The sequence below is a fragment of the Neolamprologus multifasciatus genome, chromosome 10 (assembly GCF_963576455.1).
Source record: "Neolamprologus multifasciatus chromosome 10, fNeoMul1.2, whole genome shotgun sequence".
Classification (NCBI taxonomy): Eukaryota; Metazoa; Chordata; class Actinopteri; order Cichliformes; family Cichlidae; genus Neolamprologus; species Neolamprologus multifasciatus.
This window is the reverse complement of record NC_140448.1, coordinates 21,280,695-21,290,432: the sequence shown is the minus strand read 5'-3', so window position 1 is coordinate 21,290,432 and position 9,738 is coordinate 21,280,695. Positions and strand designations below refer to the sequence as shown.

At 39.0% G+C, this 9,738-nt stretch overlaps 1 long non-coding RNA gene across 1 annotated transcript; it reads right to left on the bottom strand.

Moving 5' to 3' along the window:
* Positions 1-671: 671 nt before the first annotated feature.
* On the bottom strand, positions 672-9,331 carry LOC146510206 (uncharacterized). Its single transcript, XR_014876535.1, has 2 exons — positions 9,140-9,331; positions 672-9,085 (listed from the first exon to the last, which is right to left on the bottom strand). It is a non-coding gene; the product is annotated as an uncharacterized LOC146510206 (long non-coding RNA).
* Positions 9,332-9,738: the final 407 nt, after the last annotated feature.

Here is a 9,738-nt window from a genome sequence, read left to right as displayed (position 1 = left end):
AGATTACCTCATTGATCAGTATCATCTGGCTTCATAGATGAATAAAGCTGGGTATCATCTGCATAGCAATGACAATATACGCAGTGTCTTCTAACAATATCGTCTGAAGGATTTTTGTATAATGTAAAAAGTATTGGTCCTTGCACAGAACCCTGTGGAACTCTGACTAACCCTTGTGTGAAAACATGCACAAACTGGAAGCAGATATGGTTCAAACTAGGGCTGGGCCATATCATACCGTTCACGGTAATACCGGTATAATGTTGGGCAACGATTAGAAAATAAAATATCGCAATAGAATATGGGTAAAACGCGCATGCACAGTGCCTTTATTTTCATACGCACATGGCGGAAAAAGCATGGCAGCGACGGAGAATGAGAAGGGCGAAAGCGGATCGTTGAATGAAACGGATGAACCAGAACTGGTTTGTAAAAATGCTGCAACTTCAGTGGTGTGGAACTGGTTTAGATTTAATCTGTCAGATACACAACAAAGCACTATTTTTGGTAGAGCATGCCAGCGGGCCGTCGTTATTACCGTGTTTTTTGGAAAACATGGCATACTTAAAATCAATCCTTTAATTTTTCTGAAAATTGACAGTGCCCCTTATAATCCCGTGTGCCTTATGTATGAATTCTGGTTGTGTTTACTGACACAGTAAACACAACCAGAGTAGCCTTGTAGGAATGGGGCTCAAACATGGTGAAGATATTGACTTTCTATCTATGGAGCTATGTGTGAAGCCAGTATTTTCTGAATGTTAAATACAAACCTATTTTGGTGCCACATCACAGTGACTAATGACAATATACAATCAGTCAGCTTGTAGCAAAGAAATTGCTCTAACGAAGGTAACGAAAATATGATACAGACAGCAAGGCAGAATATTTTTATTCATACAAGCACACAAAGAGAAGGCACACAGAGTGCTCTTTTTAATTTATGTCTGAACTACACTTTCCCCAAAAGACTGAACCTGCAATGCGAAAACAACCTTTCATAACCCCAAAGCATATTCATGCAGTGCAAAAAGCAATGTCTGTCTGGTAACCTGGCAACTCTCAGCAAGCAAGGCAGGGTGATAAGACTGAATCTACTGAAGAGAAAAAAAGAAAAGAAAAAAAAAACAACTTAATTTCCCTCTACACACTCATGAGCCAAAAGATATGCATATTAAACTATTTTGGACACACTTAACCTGTAAAGGAACCACAAAAACAATGTCAAATCCACTCCTGAGACCATATTATAGCAATGCCAGCTCTTATAGTATGGTCTCAGGCTATTTCTTTAGAAAATGAGTTTTGGGAGCGCAGGATGGATGGAAAAGTCAATTATTAAATAACTGAATGATGGATGTGGCGTACAACAGCTCAGTTTGGCAAAGCAGCAACACATCACATCCTCTCACTATTAATGTAATGTCAAACACACTTCCATGTGTCTTCACATTTTTGTGCAGGAAAGTTGGTCAGCAGACAGGAGAGCCTTGAGACTCATGTCTGCTCTATTCAGCCACTCAAGTGCTGGTTACGCTGTGTTGTCTTTGTCCCCTGGCACAGCTGTTGCATCACAGCACTGGCAGAGGATGGGTTGTAAGGATGGGTAGTGAGTGCTGTTACTGTCTCCCACCTGTGTCTGCACTGGCAGGTTGGTTTTGGCATACATTATAATTTTGCCTCTCCTCTGGTTCGTGTTTTACACTGAAAAATCTTGCTCTCAATTTGTTCCAAATGTGCAGATTGAGCAAGTTGTTTTAAGCTGTTCCAGTCTGCCTCCACGGTACTGCAGTCAAGCCCATGCTGTACTGTGAAGAGGCATCTAAATGACGTTGACGAGATCTTATAACAGCGCACTGGATTGGCAGCAGGTAAACAGAAATGTGAGACAGGAAATGATGAGACAGGAAAGTAGATTATATGCCAAATTAATATCAATCACAAGATCCTCAGGTTGCACACCAATACCCGGACCCCTGTAGAAAACCAAGAAAATGCAGCAGGCATTCGAATTACTCGAATTTGAGAACTACCTTTCTATGAGACATTCACTGGGATAACACTGGTGTTACTGCTGATTATTGAAAACTGAAAGCAGTCAGGGTTTGACTTAACACGTGATTACACAATTGACTCAGGCCAACAAAATAAAGGAAATCCTTTTCAAACAGCTATCAACAATTCAGCAGCTCTGGTGACTTAATATGATGTTTACGTCTATAATACTGAGATAATTATATGGCACTGTGTCATTCACGATTGTGAGGCATGAAATTTTTCTTTGCATTTAGAGATCATTACAAGAGCAGTGAACAAACGATAATGCATAACGAATAATGAGAAATCAAGTCACAACTGCTGCTGAATGTTAATCTGATCCAGGCGCTTAACTTCACCTACACATTCACTCATGCCTAATCTCCATGTTTGCAGAAGAGGAACAAGAGTAGGCAGCTGCATGGAGCTTTTATCGGCTCTTTGAAAGTGACTAAGCTTGTTACAGCAGGGCCAGGAAAGCACAGCTTGAATTGCTTCTAAATAAATAGATGTACAAACAATGCTGACATTGAACATACTGCTACAATTTTGGAGTAATTTTGGCCAGATTGCACCGACCAATATAAAGCGAGTTTGGCTGTTTAGACCAAAATATTCTTTGCTAAAAGAATATTTTGGTCTGCATAACTGCAGATATTTTTTTTTCCCCCATTCCTATTCATTATGTGTGTTTATATAAGTTATTATATAAGATTTCTATTTTTTAGCAATTTAATTCTCTTCATTCTTTTCAAGCTCAGGTATATTTCTGCATAAACTGAGAGAAAATCATGTTCCCACTGTGGGCAGGCAGCAGGGGCAACACATTTAGAAACCCCATTCACACCTGTGAGCAATTAAATCTGTGGGACGAACACTTCAGTGAAGAAACCACCGTGACAAAGTTGAGAGTTAAAACTGCAATTATACACCTCCTGTTGCTCCTTCGGTAAAAGACAGATCGAAACCACATTTTTAATGATGCTCCCGAGTCCCAAGCACAACAGCAAAACACTCAACCAAACATGCATGGTCACGCAGATGTAAGATAGAGCAAATTACCGGCAAATCCCTTAATAACACTTAATAAGTCTCAGTTTATATTATCACCTACCAGGGATGTAATGGTTCTCCAAATCTACGGTTCGATTCAGTCGGTTGTTTTTTGTTTGCTTGGGTTTCTTAAGTTGTTTTGCTTTAGGAGACAAACCCATCATGCGGTCCCATAATGAAGTGCATTGGGCATTAAAAAATATATATATATATAAAGCTACATAATTTAATTCACAGCTGACAATACTTATATTTTGGCCAAGTATCATTCAGCTAACTTAGTCCTTAACTGGTATTCTTCACCCTATATTAGCACACATGCGATATACACCACAGACAAGCTCATAATTTATAAACAAAAAATTAAAAAGTATCTTTATTGAAAAATTGTATCTCAAAGAGGGTATGTTAAGCGATGTAAGCGCAAATAACCATGTGGGCAGAGAATATTTTCACTTTTCTGGCACATTTCACATAATGTAAGTTGCTTCCAGTAACTTCAGGACAGTTTTAATGTCCATGTTTAGTTTAAGACCAATTCACACTTATTCAAATCGCTTGGATGCACTTCACAGTAGACGAACACACTGTCGTCATTCGACGTTACTAAAATATGAGTGGGTTCCATCTGCGGGGCAGGATGCCCTGTCAAATCAATGAATTGACGCAGCACATTATTACACAAAATATTTTGAATGCAAGCTTTCACACTATCAACAAGCTAATGTGAGTCATTGGGGTATGACGCACAATAACTTGCTGGTATGAAACACCGTTCCATATTAAAGTGATGGTTTCCAGCTTCCTTGGGAAGATTAAAAAAAAAAAAAAAGACAATTTTCACACCATCCTGTTTAGACCAACCTAAGTTTTTTTTCTTGTGTCAGGCTGACAGTTTCTCCTCCGTCCTTTTTCCCCACAGCTACCCACTTGTCTCCCGTTTCATCTTCATCTCTTTGCATTTTTCTTTTCTTGTTTTGTTTTATCTACAAAAACTACAGCAACATTTACATCTCGTGGATGATTTGGATCAACTGAGCCCACTGATAGGTCAAGGCGTTTAGACATTTTGTAATACAACTCTTCAGCTTTTGCACTAGTACCATTCTGCAACCAACTTTCAGTTTTCCTAAAGCATTTATCAGTCTTCCATAATTTCTTACTTTACAAACTGACTCAAAACTTGATATTTGCAATATTTATTGATTTCAATATGAAGTTTTCCATGAACAATGACTTACAATTTAAAAAGAAGACTACTAGACCTCAGGGGACACAAGTACCTAGGTTGGCTAACCATTTGACCTTGACCTTTGACCTTGTTAGTCCAAGGTCAAAGTTTACCTTGAAAAAAAATTTTCAAGAAATCATATTGAGTAATATATCATATGAAAGAGGATAGAGAGAGCTGTGCAACACACTTTTTTCTCCAGGGTCACAGTGACACCATAACAGGCTGACTTCAGCATGTTGCAATCAAAACATCAAAGTTTTAGTATAACCCTTGCCCTTCAGGTGGAGTTGTGCTCTTGTTTACACTGCTAACAAGTTAATCATTGGGGTATTAGCTTATTGGGATGCAACATGGTCCATATTAAATGGATGGCTTACAGGAGCTGACTTTTTTGCTTTCAAACCATCCAGTTTAAACCAACCCAACTATTTTTCTTGTGTCGAGCTGACAGTTCTTCCTCCACCCCTTTTTTTCCCCCACATCTGCACACTTGTCTCCTGTTTCACCTCTGTCCCTTTGTTTTTTCTTTAAGCATCTCATGGGAGCTGATGAAGCTTAAAGAAAGTGACAATGACACCGCCCTGTCTCATCCCTCAGATTTCAACTTCTGTTCCTCTACCCAGGCCACAAAAACTCAGATAAATCTGACAATCTAGTTTGATGTTATTAATCTAAATCCATAACGCTTTCCACCTAATATAATTTTTTAATCCTCATTTGACTTAAAGCACAGATCACAATCAGTTATTTAAGTTCAAAATATAATTAACAAAGCATAAATATAGCTAGTGTGATGTACAGCATATTCAGCTGATACAAAACACAGTGATCGAGGTCAGCAATCAGCATATGGCTCATACATAAATCCTGGCTGAGAATAGAAGCACTGAATACTTTCTGGAACAGTGAAAGCCTTCATATTTATGCTAACATGTGGCACAGCTTCATATCTATAGATATTATACACGTCACTAACGAGCAACAGCAGGACCCCCCTACTCTGTATGCACCGTTCAGTGCTTGGCTACCAGATTTCATTCATTGTGCTCAAGGTTAATTGTTTTCTAGGGGAAACACAAATGACTTGCAAGTAGCATGTTCATGCAGCTGTTGGTACATGTTTGGGTTTGTGTGATGCGCATTCGCGTGTGCACCAGTGTCAGAATGATTTAGCATCACAATTAACAAGCAATTGTGAATAAACAGACATGCATATGTTTACCCATCTCTTATGAATATATATAATATGTGGCAAAAAATAAATAAACCTAAGTAGATGCCCAGCTGTGTTTTCACGTGAATAAACAATCATCCACTTCAGCCACTCAAACGGAGGCACAAATATCAGCACAAACAAGAAGAAAAAAAGAAGCACAAGCACAAATCAGGAGGGATTATGTCACTGAAACCAGTAATGAGAATTTCAAGGTTAAGGTTCAAATTATGAGGTGGCAGTTTGCCCACTCAGTGACCTAACAGCCCACCTGGCACATTAAATTATTTTTATGAAACATAAAATCTTAACTAGCAAACATCTGTCTATGCATTCTTGGTTCAAGCAGTCCCTGGAATTACTGAGCAGTGAATAATGAATGTGTATACTAGGGTTTTTATAGTAAGAACATTTATATTTTATTATTTTATTGTTTTAAAATGATACAAGAGAATGTAGAGTTTTGAATTTGGGTAAGCTAAAAAAAAAAAAAAATGATAACAAGATGTATATGAGGCATAACAGCAGATCAGAATTTTGCAGAACTCCTCTTTTCGTGAGTCTCCTTGGACAAACAGCTGCTAGCTTTTTGCTCGATCAAGTCTTGTTCTGACCAATTGCAGTTGTGCATATGTAGTGCCCTTGATCTCAACTGAACAATATCCTTCCAGTAGACATCTGCATTGTTAATCTGACTATGGAGGTCACCCTACTGTGTAAAACCCTTTGAATCCGGAAAAAAGAAAAAAAGAAGAAAAAACAACAAACATATTTCTGATTGTACTCCTGACCGAGCACCAACTTTCATCTTGGACACTGTAGACAGCTGAAAACAGCTGTTTGGATGGCGAGTCATAGCTGCAGAGCAGGTTGTCATGACAATGATTGCTGCCATGGGAAACCCAGGTGAGTTTGACACAGACACATAAGTTGTGCAAGATTTGCTTTTAGAAAACAGACATTTTACGGCTGTTTTTACACCTCTGCATGTTATATTTTTGCTTAAATCAAACTCAAGGAGCAAACTCGACAAACCATTAGCAGTTGTTTTAACTGTCTTGCATATTTGTCTCATGAACAGAGACTTCGGTGAAGCACAGATAAGTTATTTTCTTTGCAGGGAGCAAAGGTGATTGAGTGACTGACGGATTGACGCAGGTTAGAGTGGCTGAATGTGTTTGCAAGTTGGGATCTAGGCGACCGTGTTTACAGGACGACCTCCAAACACATAAATAGGAAGGTGATGGACAAACTGGGTTATGTAGTAAAACTAGCAGACAACAAGGAGGGCCTGATTACCACCATGATAGTGAAAATGATGTGGCAGAGAACAGCTGCAACATCCAGCCTTTAAATACCCAGAGCTTGATTAGTCAACTCGGAACAGCTGTGGAAAGGACAGCCCGAGCTGGAAGCCTCCACCAGAAGGTGGGCCTGCAAACGACTCCACCTGAGACTTAAGGAGAGAGATTAAAGGAGGAGAGAAAGAGAAGGAAAAAAGGGAGAACCAAACCTCATCTCTGCCTCATTTTGCCAGTTAGTGGAACAAAGGTTTTCACATTTGCAATGCTGCCTTGTCACTGTGAACAAGAACAAGATTATTTCTGTGATGGAAAAAGCAGAATTTGTTGAACTACAGAGCAAAAGGTAATAACTGGGTGTAAAACAGCTCTATATTCCATGTGTGTTGCTACACATCCACATTGCATTTGTACTGCTGAAGGTTAATTGCAATCCAGGGAAGGCACAAGTGGTTTTGTAACAGCGATGTCTTGCAGGTTGCATTTTGTGTCCGTGTGTTTTTGGGTGTATACGAGTGTCACACTAAATCACCATCACAATTAATATCCAGTTGGAAGTAAACCTGACATCTAAGTGTATGTTCTTCTCCTTCAAGTACACACGCACACAAAAACAAACCCACGGTTTTACCATCAGCAGTGCTGCCCGAAGCAATTATGAAGGTTATTATGGCCCAGTTGAGAGTGGCACGGTGGTGCTTGTGTTTGGAGGCTGACTCGACAGGTGAATTCTTTATTATTTTGACTGCTGGCTACTGGAGTCGAACAAATAAATACACAAGGCGCACACAGGCAAGCACGCACACTCACACATGCCCAGACTGCCGGGCCTGACCTGACAGCCGCCTACCCTGTGGTTCCCCGCCAGGTCAGACTCGTTAACTGTATTCCACAGCCATTTAGAGCCACTTAGTGCAGGAAACCGCTCCCTTACTTTCTCTCCATCTCTGGTGTACCGCACTCTGTCACTGACTCACTCACTCTCTTGCTCTCTCTACCACTCTTGTTTATGACAGGCTTTTCCCCTACCATGAGTTTCTCCCCCATTGACCAAGTTCTGGCCATTTAGCAAAGCCTATTAGGGCCCATTGTCTTTCGTGTGCAATGGCCAGTCAAACCATCTCCGCCTAATGAGAGCGCAGGGAATTCATCTCAATCTTAAGTGGAGAGAAGTGTTTTTTCTCTTAGACTGTCCAAGAGGCAAAAACACACACCGCTCAGCTAAACAGCTCCACAGAGACAGTGATAGGACACTAAATAGTCAGCTTTCAGTCCATTATATTCAGACAATCATAAATATACAACTGTCACACTCCAACAGCTGGCAATCAATCACATTTAAGCTGTTAGAATATTATAAGCAATTGTTACTGAGTTGCTCAATGATATGCAGGTCACAGCGGGATGTGTTAGCATATGTGAGTGTAGCTGTCAAAATTAAGCCGTATTTTGTCACTGCTAACTGCCACATCTGTCACGCACACACTTAAATTGAATTGATCATGCCAATCAGTCAATCAGGCAGTCAGTCATTTAGAAGGATAAACTGCCGGGAAGCCAGCCCAAAAAATAAATAAATAAACAAATCAGGTCAGTAAAGTGCCAAGCCGGCACACAAGACTGAGCAGTGCCACAAAACAAACCAATGCAAAAAGTGAATAATGAGTTAACAAAAATATAAACAGAGACACGCGGAAATCAATTATGTTAATCAAGTAGACAGTGATTTCCTTAATTAGCCCTCCAGACATCCATTTAATCGATGACAATAATTGAGATCCGTAACTTCTTTACAGCTTCTACATATTCCAAATTCTACGCTGGCCTCGAAGGTTTGACAAATGGAGGAATTAAAACTTAAATATGGCCAAATGCTGAATAAAAGTGGAGATGACAAGCCCGTTTGTCTTGGGATTAATTACAGGATGCTCAATTACTTTTCATTAGTCATGTAATTTGGTTAAATGGCCTTGGGAGTGGAAACCTTTTTATTTAATTGTCTACAAAAACTACAGAAACATTTAAATTTTGTGATCTGGACCAGCTGAATTCAAAAAGCTGAGATTATTTGTCTCATATTGGCTTGTAAATGTAGGTATTCAGAGATTTTTTGACATTGCGCCACAATAACCTTTCCAGTGGTGACACTGGTGCAGCCGAATTCAGTTTTGCTACAGCATTTATTTATTAACCTTTCATGCGGTCTTCCCATATGGAAAAGAAATAGTAAAAACTTATATGATTTAACTCATGAAAGTGGCCACTTTCATGAGTAAATCATATAAGGCTTACATGATTTACTCATGAAAGTGGCCACTTTCTCATTACTTTCATATATTGTTTTAGTAAGTATCCAAAACATACAAGTTTTATTATATAATTTTTCAAGGGATTTTATATCTGTTTTCACTCTTGTATGCTTTTCATACAAGTTTCACACAAAACAGATACAAACTTTATAAGATTTATATATATCTTTTCCGTATGGGTTACTTTAAAAAGGCTGATGGTGACTAAAGACTTGATATTTGCTAGATAGATCGATAGATATTTCAACATTAAGTTTGGAGTGAGCATTAACTAACAAATTTGAAATACAGCATATCAAAATATTTATTCAATGAAAGCAAAATGGAGCATTTATGTTTCTAACTGCTGTAAGGTAGACTAGGCTAGTATTAAATGGATAGGCTGGGGGGGTCTGCAATTACTAGAAACAGTTGGCACCTCTTTTGCTGTGAGTACTCTCTTAATTCTTTATGACTTAGGTTCAATGACATGCTGGAAATATTCCTTATAGATTTGAATCCATATTGATGTAATAGCATCACACAGTTGCTGCAGATTTGTGAATCTCCTCACCACATCCAAAGGTGCTCTGCTGAATGGAGATGAACAAC